We start from the raw sequence: 17,551 nt of genomic DNA on the forward strand, positions 1-17,551 counted from the left end.
TACTATCACTAGGACTATTATTTAGCCCAGATTTCTCCAAATACTTCCAGAAGAGACTTTAAAAAAACCTTTTTCTAAGATCTGAGCAAACCATGTCAGCAGCTTTGTCCTGGTCTACTGGTTTAGTGACTTTGTCACAGAAGGACATTGAGTTAGTTTGGTGTGACCTGTTCTTAAGGAAGATTGCTGCCTCCTTTGTGAGCTGTTCTGTTCGTTAACCATCCCTTTAGGAACACGTTGTGTACTTTTCACTTCAGCAAAACATATGCTCAGAGTGAAACAATACAGAAAAGAATCACATGGCCCCAACCCAAGGATGATGTGCAAATTCACAAAACTTTCCAGATTTTAACATTATGATACATGAATGCAATGGAATATTATTGCCCTTGGATGAAAGGGATAGATTCAGAAAAACCTGGGAAGACGTCTAAGAATTGATGTTGAGGACAGAACCAAGAGAACCATGTGTCCAATGACTATAGTTCTGCAAAGAAAAAACAACCGTGAAAGCCTTAAGAAGCATGATCAACGTCATGACCAGGGAGGATTTCACCTCTTTAGCACTGAGGGGACAAAGTAGAGGGTGACGAATGCAGACATGGCTAATGTGTGAATTGGTTTTCTGTAACTATACTTATTATTTCTTATAAGGGAGGGCTTTTATTTTTCTGTTAGGGGGAAGAAGAGTAGGGAATAGTGATAGTGATACTAAAATGAAAAAGGAAGAAAAGAAAGAAAAGATCATCAATGAATCATAACAACAATAAGTAGGAGAGAAGAAGGAAGCTCTGAAGGGGCCATAGACAAGTAGGGGCAGTCTGGTTCCTATGATGTCAGTTAGGTAACTCAGTGGATGGATTGCTGAACCTGGAGTCAGGAAGACAGAGTCTAAATCTGGCCTCAGACAGCTGTGTGATGCTGGGCAAGTCATTGAAAGGGTTTGCTTTGGTTTCCTGGTCTGTAAAATGGAAATGATAATAACACCCACCTCACAGGGGTGTTGTGAGGATCAAATACTGTGAGGACCAAATGGGAAAATAATTGTGAAGCACTTAGCACAGACTAAGGGAGAAGCCATTCATTCTCCCCAGCTGGGCACTGGAAGAGGAGAAGGAAGGAATGACCTGATCACCCATGACATTAGAAACCAGAGCCATACTTTCTTACTCCACTCATGCTGTTGGATTCTGGCTTAGCCAGTTGTAAAGAACTTATTTCTCACTAAAATGAACCAAAATAATTTACAGACTAGAACTCAACACAAAAGACCAAAAATGGGTCCTTGCTGTTATTGTAGTAGTATAGAAATCCCACAACTGCTTTTATAGCTATGCCTTTGAAAAGGACATGGAATTATTTGGAAATAACTACATCTCCTATAATGTTGTGAGTCAAAGACTTGAGGCAAGGAAATAAAAGAACCAAGAGGAAAGAGGGATTTTTAAAAAAGCTATTTTCTCCCCTGGAAAATGATGGATGTGGGCATTTTCTGTCTTCGAGGAATCTGTCGAAGTGCCTAAACTTGGACTAGGTAGGAATATGAGTTGGCAGCACTGAGGGAATTTCTGTACCATGACAAGCTCTTGGACCCAGCAGAGTGAGCAGGGCAAGATTCCAGGAACAGCCAGTGGCAGGAGGATTGAGGCTGAGAGAGAATGCCAGCTTGGTCTTTACTGAAGAACTCTACCTTGTTTTCAAGCTCGCTGTACTCCAAATCTGTTGGGAACCGATCTTCTTGGAATCTTCTAGGCACTGGCTACTAGAACACCTAGAAGTAGAACTCCACAAAATAAAGACAGTATTTCATGATCAAGAAAGAGAAATAGAGAGACAGAGACCATGCCAGAAACACAAAGATAGGGAGACACAGATACACAGAGAGATTTAACAGGAGCTATCAGGATGATGGATTTTCAAGTAGAGGAAACTCTTAGCTCATTCACAACCACACAAGCTCAGTAAGCATCATTTGAGATGAATCACATGGAATACCAGGGAAAATTCCTACCTCAGTGGAAATATATTAAAAAATAATTCCAACATAATACAAATAGAACTTCTAGTAATTATTTTAAAATATGAGACTTAAAAAAGAATGGCAACTGATTAATAATCAATCCAGTCTTAGCTCCAGAAGACCTATCATGTGCATATCTGATCTGACTGTAAATGTTGAGGAACTTCCTCAATTCCTCAACCCATCATAGATAGCTAGGTAGCACATTAGATAGACCGCTAGGCCTCAGAGACTTACTAGCTGTGTGACTCTGGGCAAGTCACTTGACTTCTGACTGCTGCAGGTTCTTCAACCTTCAAATGGGAATAATCATGGTATCTACCTCACAGGATTGTTGTGAGGATCAAATGAGATAATATTTGTAAAGTACTTAGCACAGTATTTGACATATAGTAGATGCTTATTTCCTTCCTTCCTTCCAATCAAGAAAGGAGAAAAAACATGATAGAGCTCTGCTCCCTTGATCTGTTAAAAGGGAAGAGAAGCACAAAAATAGATGAGCCCCAAAACTTCGAAACCCTCAACTACCTAGAAGAAGAGGGTAGAGAAGAGCCAAGAGGCTACTGCTTTCCTGGTAAGCCATGAATAAGAGATTGATAGAGAGAGCATGAGAATAATCCAATCTCTGCTCTACTGTTGAACTTTAGGGAGATGAGAATAAGGTTAAAAGAGAGACTCTCAGAAAACCTATACCTTATTCCTCACTTCAGATCATATTATCTGCTCCCAGTCATGTTATCCTGCTTATCAGCTCGTCTTCTAAAGGTGAGGCAGTTTATCTTTTCTGTACTATACCAATTCTGAAGGTCAATGGGGTCCTGCCCCAATGATAAATAGAAAGACTTTTTTTTGGGGGGGGGCAATGAGGGTTAAGTGACTTGCCCAGGGTCACACAGCTAGTGTCAAGTGTCTGAGGCTGGATTTGAACTCAGGTTCTCCTGAATCCAGGTCTGGTGCTTTATCCACTGCGCCACCTAGCTGCCCCCAGTAGAAAGACTTTTTAAACCAGTCCACATGACTCATCATAGTTTTGATTCAAGGCAATACTGCTGAGTTCATAATAGAAAGTTATCCTTTTCCCGCCCCCATACATAACTCATTAGAGAACTACCCTATTCTGAGACCTACTCCACCAGCTGGGATCAAATAAGAGAGCGATGAGTTATTTTATACATCAGCTTCAGCCTACTTCCAACCAGCTAGAGAGTATGATTTTTTTAAGATTTATTAACCGCAAAAACAGATGACTGATCAGACAGATTCATAACAGTTCCCCTCTTTGTGTATTGATGATACCTCTCAACATGTTTACCATAGTGTGAATAAGCAGGCAAGCTCTTAACACAGTAATAGGAAGACCCCAATTTAACCTCTAAGTATCCTGTGTAATTATTACTCCAAGTTGAAGTAAAGGGAGTTCCTTATTCCAATGAAATCACAGGTTCAGTCTAAAATTTTTTTAAATGGTAGAAGAATGTATAAATTTATACTGACCTTTGTGCTTTTAGGAAACTGTATTGCTTAGAGAATGAGAATACATCCAGTGGCATAAGAAAGGTACCAGCACATTATCTGGCTTTCACATTCTCCTGATGTGGATGTGTTTCTGTGTTTCTTTCCCTATGTCCTTAATAGCAGGAAAGCATCTGGGGGGAGGGGATGAGTTTTTTTGTTTTTGTTTTCTTAATTATCTATCCATGGCTACCTTGGCCATTTGGCATCTTTTGGCAGTGCTTAGTACTGTCTCCAGTGGCAAGGGAGCAGTGGTTCAGTAAAGTTTGAGTCTATAATGAGAAGGCCCTTCATCAGCCTTTCCTCTGTTTGTTCAAATGCTCCAACTCATCGCTATAAAAGCATGTTTTGAGAACCAAGGTGTAACCAAGAAGATGATCAGTCAGCATTTTGCTTCATGTTCCATGACAGGAGTTAGCCTTGTTAAATTATTAATGGAGCAATGATTCATTACTTGTCTTTGATCTCTCCAAAGTTATTTGGAGATTTACAAGACAAATGAGGACGTATCCTGGATACTGATCCACCTGGACCTATTCTTTATTCATTCATTTATTTTTAAATTTTATTGTTATCCTTCATTTCAACATGATGGTCATTTCCCCTTAACCACATCCCCTTGAACCTTTCTTTGTAACAATAATGAAACCCAAAGCATTTAAGCAAAACCAAGCAACACAGCAACTGACAGTGCGTACTAAATTTCCTATCCATAGAACCCTCTCTCTAACCGGTCTCATTGGTCATCCTCTAGAACCAAGACTGTGCTTTGCAATGAACATGAGTTCAGCTTCCTTTTTGTGTTGATTTCCACATGATTATAGTCTTGTATATGGTTCTCCTGGTTTTGTAACAATTCATGAAAGTCTCCTTCATGTTCTTCTGAATTCCTCATAATTTCTCATGGTGCAAAAATACTCAATGACATCCATATATCACAGTTTGTTCAACCATTCACCAGTCTCGGGCACCCATTTTGCCACTAGTTTCTTGCTACTGCAGAATGGTGTCATGAACGTTTTGTCATGCATGGGACCGTTCTTTCTCTCACGGACCTCCTTGGGTCATGTGGGCAGCAGTGGAATTACTGTGTCAGATGATACGAACAATTTAATGACTTTTCCTGCAAAATTTCAAATTTGCTTCCAGAGGGTTGGGTCCATTCTTAGCTCCGCCATCAATGAATTAGTGTGGCTGTCTTTCCACAGCTCCTCCAACATCGATGGTTTGTATTGTTCATCACTTTTGCCAGTTTGATGGCTATGAAGTAAAAGTTTTCTATGTTTGAACTTGAATCTCTCTTATTATTAGTGATTTGAAGCAACCTTGATAGGGCTGTAGATCATTTTTATTTCTTCTTCTGAAAACCATTCCTACTCTCTTGCCACTTGTCTGTTAGGGCCCTTCACTCATTTTTCCAAGAATGAATCTTTGCTTGCTCATAATATGGAACTGGATATAGGTTGGTTCTAGACAGTAGAGTTGAATTCACAGGGCCTTGTAATACAAAGGCACATTTGAGGCAGTTAGGCAATTGAGTGAGTGGAGTGCTACAATCAGAATTAGGATGAAGTGAGTTTGAATCCTGTCTCAGACACCTAAGTAGTCTTGGCCAAGTCAAGTAGCCTGTCTCCAACTCATTGTTGTCAACTGTCAAATGGTCACAAGGTTGTTGTGAGAATCAAATGAGATTGTATATGTCAAGTGTTTGGAAAACCTTAGAGTGGATATGCCAGCTGTTATTATGGTTGCTTGTTGTTTGTCCTTTGTTCTCGAAGAGGACCATGACTTGGGGGTGATGTTATGACTTTCACTGAAGTGGATTTAAGTGTGGGGGGGGTGTGCTGTGCAAGGTCACCAGCCTCACTCTTTCCTCCAGAGCCATCTGGGTGAAGTGGCAAGATAGACATCAGAATGGCCCCGGATGTTTGAGGCAATCGGGATGAAGTGACTTGCCCAGGGTCACGCAGCCCCATTATATTATTATGGTACTGCTATGCTAAGGAATGCCACCTTGGATGACCTCAGATAATTGGACCATCCAAAGTCTCTCCTCTACAAGCGTCTGGGGTTGGCTTGAGGCGGCTACACTTCCTGAAAGCTCCACAGGAGCCCAGAGTTATTTTTCTCTGACCTCCCCAAGTGTTGATGTGGAGTCACTTGACATTTCTGTGACTACTAGTATGACACAGATACAGCATTTCAAAAAATATTTTTGGGGGCAGCTAGGTGGCACAGTGGATAAAGCACTGGATTCGAGAGGACCTGAGTTCAAATCCAACCTCAGGCACTTGACACTTACTAGCTGTGTGACCCTGAGCAAGTCACTTAACCCCCATTGCCCAGCAAAAAGTTAACACTTGCCTGGATGATACTCTAATAGTGGCACCCATTCACCCTAATGGTCAGTCCTCCCTACACTAAGAAAAATGGAAAATCATCTTGACATGGGATGGGGAATCTCTATGAGCATTATCACAACTGTTCTTGGGTCAGTTTATTGATTAAGTAGCCCAGAAAGTTGGAAGGGCAGCCAAGAGTCATGACAGTGTTGTAAGTCACAGTGCAGCTATGGTCTCGGAGACATTTGGAAGCCCCCATCCTCCCTGGACCTTCTGCCAGAGGGTTCTTTATTCTGGGTTTAGGTAGAATCTCTTTGATCTAAAAGCTGGTGGGATTCTTCTAGGGTCTCCTAGATGAGTTGTGCTTGATTGAACTCTAGGAGGATACTCACTCATCTGAGTTGGCGTCTTGGCTGAGGTTGCAGTGGATTCCTCAGTTCTTTCTCTTCATCTCCAGATGCTCAGGGCAATTTCTGTGTTGGAGATGTATTTATTGCTTAGTCCTTGTTTTGGTCTATGGGGTTGATGTGATCTTCTAGGAGTGCCTGGCCTGCTTTTACCCTACTACCAGAAGGCCTGGGTTTGAATCCTGGCTCTTTCACATTCTATTGATGTGACTTTGGGCAAGTCACTTAACCATTATGAGATCCTCATCTACAAAGTGAGGAAGTTGTGCTTCTTGGCAGAGAAGCGATGGACTCAGAATAAAATCTTCATTTTCAGACACAAGCCAATATGGGAATCTGTTTTGCTAGACTATGTATATCTGTTACAAGGGTGTTTTTTCTTTTCTTTTCTTTTCCCACTGGTTGGGGAGGACAAAGGGCATAGGGATAGAGTAGAAAAGAAAAAATAAAATGAAAGAAAGGGGGAGTCATTGAAGCATCTTTTTTTTTTTTTTTCATGGAGAGAAAAGGACAGAAGGAAGACCTGCCTAGTAGGATAGCTTTGAAAACTACAGGTCAATCTTAATAGAATCCTAAAAAGAAAAGCAACAGAGTAGGTCCTGTCATTTCATGTACAGTCCTCTTTTTCTGTTCTGTTCTGTAATTACAGATGCAAATACCCATTCTCTTTGATGTGTGATAGTTCCGAATAAAAATAAGAATTAACTTAAAACAGAATAAGGAGGTTGAAGTGTATGACCTCAGGTTCCTTCCAATTCTAAATCCATCATCTATGACCTTCTGCTACTCCTGCCCTGGAACACAGGGCCTTGTCTTAGGCTGCCTCTGCTCTGGGGGTGGGGAGGTTAACTGCCACTGGATGGATCTTTTTCTCAGTTTCCTTTTTTGCATCCCGTGCTGTCTTCATTTCCATACAGTTGCATTCACCATCACAGGGAGCAGGGCTTCGCCTAGCTGCCAAGGAGCACCGCAGTGCAGTCCAGGCATTTTATTCCCTTTTAGGCCCCTTATCATTTTCTTCCTTTGGGTTCTTTTAATGGTCTGCTAAAGAGATTTCTAGAGGAACTTCTGCAACAAGGAAGCTCGGGCATATTGAAGGCTGGGCTCATCACCTGCCTCTTTCCCTCTATTTGATATCATTGCCCTCATCACTGTAGCTAACTAGGAGATGAAGAATGTCAACAGAACAGTCAGGTCTGGAGAACTTTTCCATAAATAACTCAGCAGGGTTTCCGACAGTGGGATGGTCCAATCTAGGATGATGCTGAAGCCTCTCTCAGTCGATGGGATGTTTATGGACCTAATGAAATTGTATAGGTTTGCTCCAACCAATATCAGAAGTCATTATTCACTGTCCCAGACCATACTGCCTTGCATTCAGTTACCCCCACAGATTTGCTACATATTTCTCCAGGAGCAAAGTTACGGAATAAAAAAAATTGTATCTCCTAGGATATGCTCAGCTGAATAAAATCTATCATTGCCAATGACTGAAGGAAGAGGAAATCAGATTTGTTAAATATGAAGAAATAGGACATTTTTAGCCGTAAATGAGGTAGAGTGACATTTCAAATTATAGTAAAATGCATCCTGTTAATATATGTTCTCTATTAATTTTAAAAAATAGAATAAGTATATTTTGGTAAAGCTGGAAAATAAGCTAATGGCGGAGCAGTGAAAATTCTTCAGACAACTACAATTATCTCTTAATTACACACAGCAGGCTTCAAATATGTGTCCCTTCTTATGAACTGACTCAAAGAGAAACAAGACAACTCGAAGACACTAATTCTGGAGCCCATGCAGGTTTCTTGATGAAAATTTAACTTTTGAAATGATATGGGAGTAAAATTCAATAAAGCCTCCTGGGTAGGGGCCTTGACCAGGTCAGGAGAACATCTATTACCAACTATGGGCCCTTTCAGGTGTCCTTTGAATGCATTGGCTCGGATCAGAGATTTGGAGCCACCAGGTTCCTTTGAGCTCACTTGGTCTAATCCCCTCATTTTTCAAAGGAGGAAACTGAAGGCAAAAAAGTGAAAGGTACCAAACAGCTGATCCCACCTATACTAGCCATAGGACTCAGGTCTTTGAACTCCAAGTCTTTTGTTCTTTCCACAATATCAAGAGTTAATTATGAAACAAAGCAATTAAGATCATATCTTTAGGGGGCAGCTAGGTGGCACAGTGGATAGAGTACTGGCCCTGGAGTCAGGAAGACCTGAGTTCAAATCCGGCCTCAGACACTTAGCACTTACTAGCTGTGTGACCCTGGGCAAGTCACTTAACCCCAATTGCCTCACTTAAAAAAAAAAGATCATGTCTTTAATAATTTGTACTTAAGTAAGTAAAGACATTTCAGGTGGGTGTGTCACTTCCTGTTCTGTGGAATGAAGGGGTTGGACTAGATGCCTTATAGGATTCCTTCCATCTTTAAATCTATAACCCTCTCATCCTGTGAACTGAGTTCTTTCTGTTTCCTTTAAGAAAGAATCCACAGCAAGCTAAACTGTTACAGGATTGCCTGGTTAGTTAAGGAAACCCTTTAATACCAGGATTTCATAGGACCAAAGATCTAAAGCTGGAAGGGACCTCAGAGTCTATTGAGTCGAACTCCCTTACAGACGAGGAAACTGAGGCCCAAATTCACACCAGTAATAAGGTCAGATTGATCCCATGTCCTCTGATTCCAGAATGAGTACTTTGTTCAACACACCGTATAGGAAATATGTCAAAAGACTCAATTTTCTTCTCAGTTAAGTTTAATATAATTGAAAAATCTCATCAGCAAATTAATCAAATATTCAATAAATGTCTATTGTGAATCCATCACTCCACTAGGTATTAACAATGATATCTCGAACTGGTATAAGTGCTCTATGTCTTTAAGTATATTCAATGAATTCCATAAGGTGAACTTCCATTGTCAGTAGGGAAAGTGAGAAACTGAAAAACAGCACCATGTTTTCATTTCTAGTTCCCCCTGACAAATTGCCATGGTAACTCAAGTTAGGTCCTTAAAGTACATCAGGTCAAAGGCAGAAGGAAGGAGAGGAAGCTGTGAATGAATCTGGAGTTGTGTTTTCTCACCATCAGCACATCCATCAATTCAGATGTACTTAATTGACTTCTCTGCGCCCAGAACTGTGCTATGGGAGGGGTGTGGCGTGTGTGTGAACATCAATTGATTTGCTTTCTAGCCTTTCAAACAAAAGAATGAGAAGCAAACAGTTTAACACAAGGTCCAGTTTTATCTGAAGGAAGCTGATGATACTAGAAAGATCTTGTAGCCATCTTTTGTGTGTGGGGGGGGAGGGGGCAATGAGGGTTAAGTGACTTGCCCAGGGTCACACGGCTAGTGTCAAGTGTCTGAGGCCGTATTTGAACTCAGGTCCTCCTGAATCCAGGGCCGGTGCTTTATCCACTGTGCCACCTAGCTGCCCTTGTAGCTATCTTTTAAGATTTAAGAGAAGACTCTTACTTTCTCAGATCTTTTTGACAATAAACATCCCATTCTAGAATTCCCTGTAGGGGGAAACAACCTGTTTTGGTTCTCATTGCCTAATCTAGTACCTTCTTATTGGTCTCGGATGTAATTGGGAAGCTGTAATATAGGTGATCTCACATGGTGCTGCCCCATAAGCATTCACATTGAACTCTCAAACACCGACATTTGACTATGTCTAGTGTTATGAAAACTGAAGTTATATATGTCGTGAAGATGTGAACCAGGAAGAAGTGGAAAGCTGCCCTGGCTTCCTCATTCTGTCCTAGCTGGAACAACATGCTGGAGATGCTTAACGTTGTTGAGCACGTAGACAGTGAGTTTTAAGAAAACATCTCCAGAAAAAGTCACCTTAGAGAATATAGAGAAAGAACTACAGGGTTGTATAAATGCCCTAAGGCTGGGAAGGACAGGATAAGGGTTACTGATTTTAATCTTAAAGGAGGGCTCCACCAGGATATTTTGATCAGACTCGTTTGTCCTTCCTTCTCAAAGAGGACTATGACATGATGTCATGACTTGCAGTGAATTGGATTGAAGTGAGGGAGGGCTGTGCAAGGTCACCAACCTCACTTTCTCCTCCACAGCCTTCTGGGTCCAGGGAAAAGATAGACATCAGGAGGACTGGAGATGGCCCTGCATTATAAGAGTAACCTTAGAGAAATGAACTATTTTACTGAAACAAACCTGCTCTTGGGTAAATCCTGAGACCCCAAGGATAACATGTTCCAACAACAACATTAACCAGTTCCAACACTCAGGTGAGCATGTTCTAACACCAAGGTGAGCACGTTCTCCCCAAATCACCTGACATTCCCTCCTCTCCTTATTACTCATTCTCCCAAATAAGGAATGTGGCTGAGGGACCTCACCAGATAACTAACTCCTGCTGCTGGCAATGTCATCCCAAGGCTGTGTAAAAACCCTACATATGTGTGTATCTCCATTTTTTTTGGGGGGGGGGGTTGTGCATTGCTGTCCATCTGGCAATTGGCCATCAGTTGATGCTTATTAAACTTTTCCTTTCCTAGTTTTGCCTCCTGATTTATTGACCTTCAGTCAAATAGACCAAGGTGGGAGGAATTATTCTCCAGGAGGATCTTAGTACTTCTGGATTGAGAAGTACTTTTAGACTGACATAAAGCACATGGCTGAAGTAGACTTTCAGGGTGTGTGGATGTTCAAGGAGGGCTAGCACCCCTGGTGGGAGGGCTTGCTGAGCCCTTTGCAGGGTGCTCATCCACCTTTGATGTCCACCTGGCAGTCAGCTCTCCCCTATGACTTTAAGAAGCTGTAGCTTGTGCACTGGCCACACTCTGGTAAACCATCTCGGCAGACAGACTAAGCTAAGTTGAAGGTAACTGATGGGCCACAAACACATTGGGGAGTCAGGCAGTTGTCTACCCCAAGCGTGTGAAGACTTCCCCTGGCACAGTGGGTGGCTGAGAACAATTTATTCCAATGGCTGTGAAGGCAGCTGAAGCAAGTGCTATGGAGTGCCTAGAGCTTGGTCAGACATGGAAGGTGCCGGGTCCTCCTCTGCATCCCGGGCTATCCCCAGTCGTCCTGACTTTTGTCTCATCGTTTCACTTCAATGACTGTAAGACGAGTGAGACTGATGACTTTGTGCAATTCTACCTCACTTAAATCCAATTCATGAATAAGTCAAGACATCGCCCTGTGACATCATTGGTCCTCTTTGAAAATGAAGGACAACGAACAATGTTTGCTGATTTAGACCTTCCATGATAAAGGAGGATAATTATGCATTTTGATATAAAAAAAACCCTTGTTGATTATTGGGCTTGTAAAACCAAAATACTTCTTATGTCAATTTATTTTTCTCTACCGGTGCAAATGGCCACCGTTTTCCCTCAGTAGATAGTCTTTGGGAGTTGCTATGGATGAAGAAAAAAATGTTATGGAGGAAAAAAAAAGTCACCTTGTGTATAACCAATTGGTGATGAGCTTCTCCAGGGTTAGCTTAGCTGATCCTCAGATATCAGTCCACCACTGGGTTCATCTTTGCAGCTATTGCAGCTGGAGAGGACCAACCAGAATTCCTGTATGTTCCATTAGCTTGACCTTCAAGAAGCAGGGGGTCATTTCCACACTAAGTAAGACCCTGAAGTTTTTCTATCAACAAATTATTTAATTGAATTGAATGGATGATATCAACAATAACTTGGATAATCATGACTTGACTGCAGCTAATTACTTTAAATATAACCTCAATCTATAATCTGTACACATCAAACACCAGTGCAAAGTACAAGTTGTTTCTATGAGACCAGAATGAGAAATCATTATGCCCCCCAGGTAATTAGCAGCAAGAACAAATAGCATTCTTTTCCTGGAGCTTATATTGAGTAGCTTTGAGTTCAAGGGTGGAAAAGGGGAAGGATAGAACACTTCGAGCTTCAAACATGGGAAGTTATTACAGTATTGATTATTTTCAAACAGCTGAACTGCTTACTGTTATTCATGGCTATATTGTCTTTTTCCCTTTTCTTTTGAAGAATAAGTGTTATCACATGTTTGTAACCATCTGTTCTGGTGACTAAGCACCAACTCTGGGCGTAGAATGACAAGAGAGATGTACGATGCATCTTACCACCTCAAGAAAACCTTTTTAAAGCACAGATTAAACCACATTTAGTAAGCACCTGCTTGCTAGGTGTTAGGCAGTGTCCTAGACCTAGGGTGAATCAAAGAGAAAACCTTGTTGTGTCAAGGATCTTATGTTCTATTGGGAAGGAATGAGGAAAGGGAGGAGGCTGTATAGTATGAACATAGATAATAAGTATAATACAGGGTTATTTGAGGAATTGTGAACATGAGTTAGGAAGATAGGAAGGGTTCACAGAAGAAATATTCCCTGAGCTGAACTTTGAAGGGAAGCAGGAATCCCCAAAGGCAGAGACTAGACAGGAGAACATTTCCTATAGGTCTAGAATAGAGCTGGCACGAAATGCTACAATAAGGGGAAGTTGGGGGGTCAGATCACAGAGAGCCTTGAATGTCAAGGTAGGAGGGTTGTGTTTATCCTGAAAGTGGTAGGGATCCATGGAAGGATGTTGAGCAGAGGAGTTGCATGATCATGACTGTGTCTTAGGAAGGTTATTTTGACAGCTGCATGGATGGTGGATTGGAGAGGATGGGCTAGCAGAAGGAGGACTCACTGGAAAGCTATTTATTTCAATGGTCCAAATGAAAAGTAACAAGGCCCTGAATTAGAGGGATGGCCATATGATGGGTATGCTTGTTGAAGAGAATCTTCTGGTACATGAGATCTTGTCTGATTTACACTTCATTAAGTACTTTTTATTAGGAAGTTGATTATTTTCATATTGACTATTGGGTGATACAGTGGTTAATGCTGGACTTGGAGTCAGGAAGCTCTGAGTGTGAATCCTGCCTCAGACAGTTAAGTGCCTCAGTTTCCTCATTTGTCAAATAGAAATAATAAAAAAAGAAGAAGAAGGGGCAGCTAGGTGGCTCAGTGGATAGAGCACCGGCCCTGGAGTCAGGAGTACCTGAGTTCAAATCCGGCCTCAGACACTTAACACTTATTAGCTGTGTGACCCTGGGCAAGTCACTTAACCCCAATTGCCTCACTAAAAAAAAAGCAATCATAATATAGCAGCTACTTCTTGGGGTTATTGGGAGGACCAAAGATAATACAAGACCGTATACAAAAAGTAAAATGCAGATTGACTTGCAATCACAAACTTTAAAGCTACATCAATACAATACAATAGCATTATTATTATTTATTATTACCTGAGCCAGGTGACTGAGATAGAATATACTGCTTTGCTTTAGTGAGTAGAGTGGAGATTGAATTGGTGAGAAAAACATTTCACTGAAAATAATGATGATGTTTTACATCTAGGTTCACAAGTAGTGCGGCCAGGCAATTCACTAGGTATTTGGTTTGTAGACTACCTCTCTTGGTCATATTTTGGGCCACCAGGAATCAGTGGAACTGACTTTTCTCATGAGACATGTTAGAGTCTGGCTCCATTTTTTCATTTGACTTGAGGATTACTTTTCTCCCTAATACACAAAGTCTACTGGCTGCCAATTAGCTCCTGAGGTTAGTAGGGTGCGTGGTGTGGGTTCAACCAGCTCCAGATGGAATTGTGAAGTAGATGAAATCTGTCTGGCTCCCTTCCATCTCAAGGTCTGTCTCTGCCTTCATTGCTTCCCCTCTGGCCCTGCTCTATCCGTGGATACTGTGTGCACCCATTTTATGGGGAACTCCAATCAGGCTGACCTCCCTCTGGCTGTGTTCTGAAATCTAGATCTTTCTTCTTCTACCAGTCAGTGTCCCATCTGCTAACCATGAGCTGGGCAAATGAAAAGCTCATAAATAAAACCTACTGGATGCTTAATGACTGATAATGGCTTCATGTACTGCCCATTAACATGGGGCAATATTCTGGCTCAAAAGGATGTCTCTTGGGTGGTAGATTTTCATTCAGAAGCACCAAGTTGTGGAGATGTTTTTAGAGAGGAAAGCCTGCCTAGTCTGCTATTGGACAGGGAATCATGAAGACCCGGGTCAAAATATTGCTTCTGACACTCACTACCTATATTCCCTTCAGCCTCAGTACTGTACTGCATCACCACCCTCTGTCTGACCCTCTGAATGAAGGGTGGAGCCGCTAACTCTAGAACCTTCCTTTAAGGAAGGAGGTCAGCTCAGAACATCTCTTTCCTCATCTGGCTGCCTATCTTTGGGATTTCTCTGACCCTCTCACCATTCTGAATTGGTACCTCCTTCTTCCCTCCCTCCCTTTCCCCTTTTCCTTTTACACTTCCTTTTGTGTGTTGTCTTCCTTCGTTAGACTATAAACTCCTTGAGGGCAGGGAATGTCTCTTTTTGTATTTGTGTCCTGGGCACTTAACATGGTTCTTGGCACATAGTGGGTGCTTAATAAATGTTTGTTGACTGACTCCCTGTGTGACCCAGAGTAAGACTCTTAACCTCTCTAGGTCTTAGTGTCCTCATCTTTAAAAAGGGAATAAGGATAGCTCCTACTTGTCTGGGTCATCGTGAGGATCAGATGTGATAATAGATGTGAAATGCTTTGTAAACCTTAAAACTAAAGAAAAGTTTGTTAGCATTAGCATCAGCATCACCACCAGGGTTTTATGTCGGGCCTCCTTGAGGTATAGGAATAACAATTGGAACCTTCTGTTACTGCAGTCGTAGGATTTACCTGGACTGGGTGTCCTTCGAGAAGGTGCAGGAATGTCAGACTTGGGACAAAGCCCTTTTCAGGTTTTGACTGGGTACCTAGTAAAGGCCACGCCTCTGGGTAGGCTGTTAGCCATGACCAAGACTTTGCCCTCTGGGCTTAGCTGCTCTCCACACCCATTCTTTGACACCAATTTAGGGTTTGAATGTTGAACCTGATTGTTACTAAGCAAATAATCTTTAGTTGGTTTATAGCCTAACCTTCAGTGATGGAAAATTGGAAAGTATATGGAATAATTGCCATAGATTATCATGTCCTCTCCAACTGAGGAACCTGAACCTCTCACTAGGAAAAGGAATCCAAAGAAAAGACTAATGAGATTAGTGATCTGGATTGGCCTGGTTCTTTTTTTTTTTTTTTTTGGCCCTCTGGGCCTGAGAAACCCTTAACCAGGAGAGAAGCTGAAGTGAAGACCTGAGAGAACAAGACTGGAAAGACTTTTGGCTGATTCTCAGGCAAGGATTTCTCTAATTTCTAATGTAGGCCTCCTGGGAGGACCTGACAGGGTCATAGAGGCTTTGGAGAACCCCAAATGGTAGAAATTTGGTGAGCTGGAATGTGTGAGGACCATACACTTCTCACCAACTTTCCAAGTCCTTTGGTCTTGAAGGAACTTCCACATTGTGCTTGTTGCCTCTGTCGAAGGAGACTGAGAAGAAGGAAGAAGATAGAATCAAGGGTTTCTAGGATCCAAAATAAAATCTTCTGTCTGGCTCCTAAAGGTCTTTATCACCTGGTGCCCTCCTACCTTTCCAGCGTTCTTGTACTTTACTCCCCTCCAAGTGCTCTGCGCTCCCATGATCCCCGTCTCCCTACTCTGCATTCTCACTGGATGTCCCCAGTGGCTAGAATTCTCTCCTTCCTCTTTTCTCCCTCCTGGTCTCTCTGGCCTCCTTCAAGCCTAAACTCAAACCCCACCTTCTACAAGAAAGCCTTCTTGGTCCTCCTTTACTGAGTGCCTTCACTCACTTAGTTATCTCTCATTTATCTTGCAGTATCTTGTTTGTGTGTAGTTGTTTGCATTGGTTCCACCTTTAGATTGTTAACTCCTTGAGGGCAGGGACTAGTTTTTGCCATTCTTTTCATCCCCAGTGCTTTTTGGCACAGTGCCTAGCACATAGGGGTTCTGTCACTTAATAAATGCTTGTTGACTTGACTTCTATTTACTATCCATATCACAGGACAGATGGAACCCCCTGAGAAATTCTTCATTTGATTTATCTCTGGATTATAATTCTCTTGAGCAGATGTAAATTCTCTAAGGACTGGGACTTTTCTCTTTGTCTTGGTTTCCTCAACACCTAGAAAAGTGTCTGTTATATAGTTGGTGTTTAGTATGTGCTAGTTGAAGTCAATAAAACACTGTATAAATGTGAGTTATTTCTATTTGAAAAACATTAACCTACCGTAAGGCAGACCTCCACTTTTCAACCAAAGTTAGGAGAAATGGAATTTTGGATAATCCTCTTTGCTTTATTTATTGATCTTTGGTTTAGCCATTCATCTTTTTCAATATTGGTTTAGGTAAAGAAGCATAGCTATAAGGTAATTTCTACCAAAAAGCTCATTCTAAACATAGAAAGTTAATGACATTTTCCTCCTAGGCAGATTGAGCATAATCCAACCAAGTCTGCTCAGGAATTTCACTACTCATTTATTATAGGACTTGATTGGTATAATTATTATAAAAAATCTCAAGGAGGTTTTAAAGGCTCAAGCTCAGACAGTTTTATTTTCCATCTACATGCAAAGAGATTATCAAAACAAAGACAGTGGCACCCAACTAGAGATCAGTTGGGCTAGGCAAATTTGGAGGTGGCAGGGGGACATAGTTCAATCCAACAGACACATTAAATATTTATTTTATGCCAAGCACAGGAGTAGGTGTGGAAGATGCAAAGAAAAAACAACCAGTTCCTACTTTCAGGAAGCTTGCATTCTCCTAGGAGAGGTCTGTGATATGTACACGTAATAATTACTGCCAAGTAATTTCTGGAGAGTCGAATACTGACCACTAGGGGAAAGAGGAAAGACCTTTTGTAGCATAGCAGGTGAATATTGGAAAACTTTAGGGATTCTGAGGGGTAAGGGAAGATGACAGGGCATCCAGGCATGGTGGACAAAGGCACGGTGAAGGAAGATGCAAGCAAGATGCTTCTGTTAATGCACCATATTGATGGCATGAATAAAAGCTTGGAAGAAAGAGTGGGTAGTTTTCTAATTGTACTGCTTCCTATCGGTGGCCCTCTCAGAAGATAAGAGGAGGTAGTTGAAGGAGTCAATGGAAAAATGAGGAGAGGAATGTCACAGGTTAAGCCAGAGGTTGGCATGCATGATTTAGACTATAGGTTTTAATCACAGCTTCCTGTAATTTAGAATAACATTTGGGATGGAATGAAAAGCCTCAATGACTTTCAAATGAATTACATCTATTCCCCCACCCTTTTTATGTAACACAAATTCTGCCCTAGCCTTTTTATTTTATTTTATTTTTGAGG

General features: G+C 41.5%; 1 non-coding gene across 1 annotated transcript; it reads left to right on the forward strand.

Annotated features, from left to right (window-relative positions):
- Positions 1 to 244: 244 nt before the first annotated feature.
- On the forward strand, positions 245 to 351 carry LOC122730233. Its single transcript, XR_006353430.1, has one exon. It is a non-coding gene; the product is annotated as a U6 spliceosomal RNA (small nuclear RNA).
- The last annotated feature ends 17,200 nt before the right edge of the window (positions 352 to 17,551 follow it).

The sequence above is a fragment of the Dromiciops gliroides genome, chromosome 5, assembly GCF_019393635.1.
Source record: "Dromiciops gliroides isolate mDroGli1 chromosome 5, mDroGli1.pri, whole genome shotgun sequence".
In the NCBI taxonomy this organism is placed as follows: domain Eukaryota; kingdom Metazoa; phylum Chordata; class Mammalia; order Microbiotheria; family Microbiotheriidae; genus Dromiciops; species Dromiciops gliroides.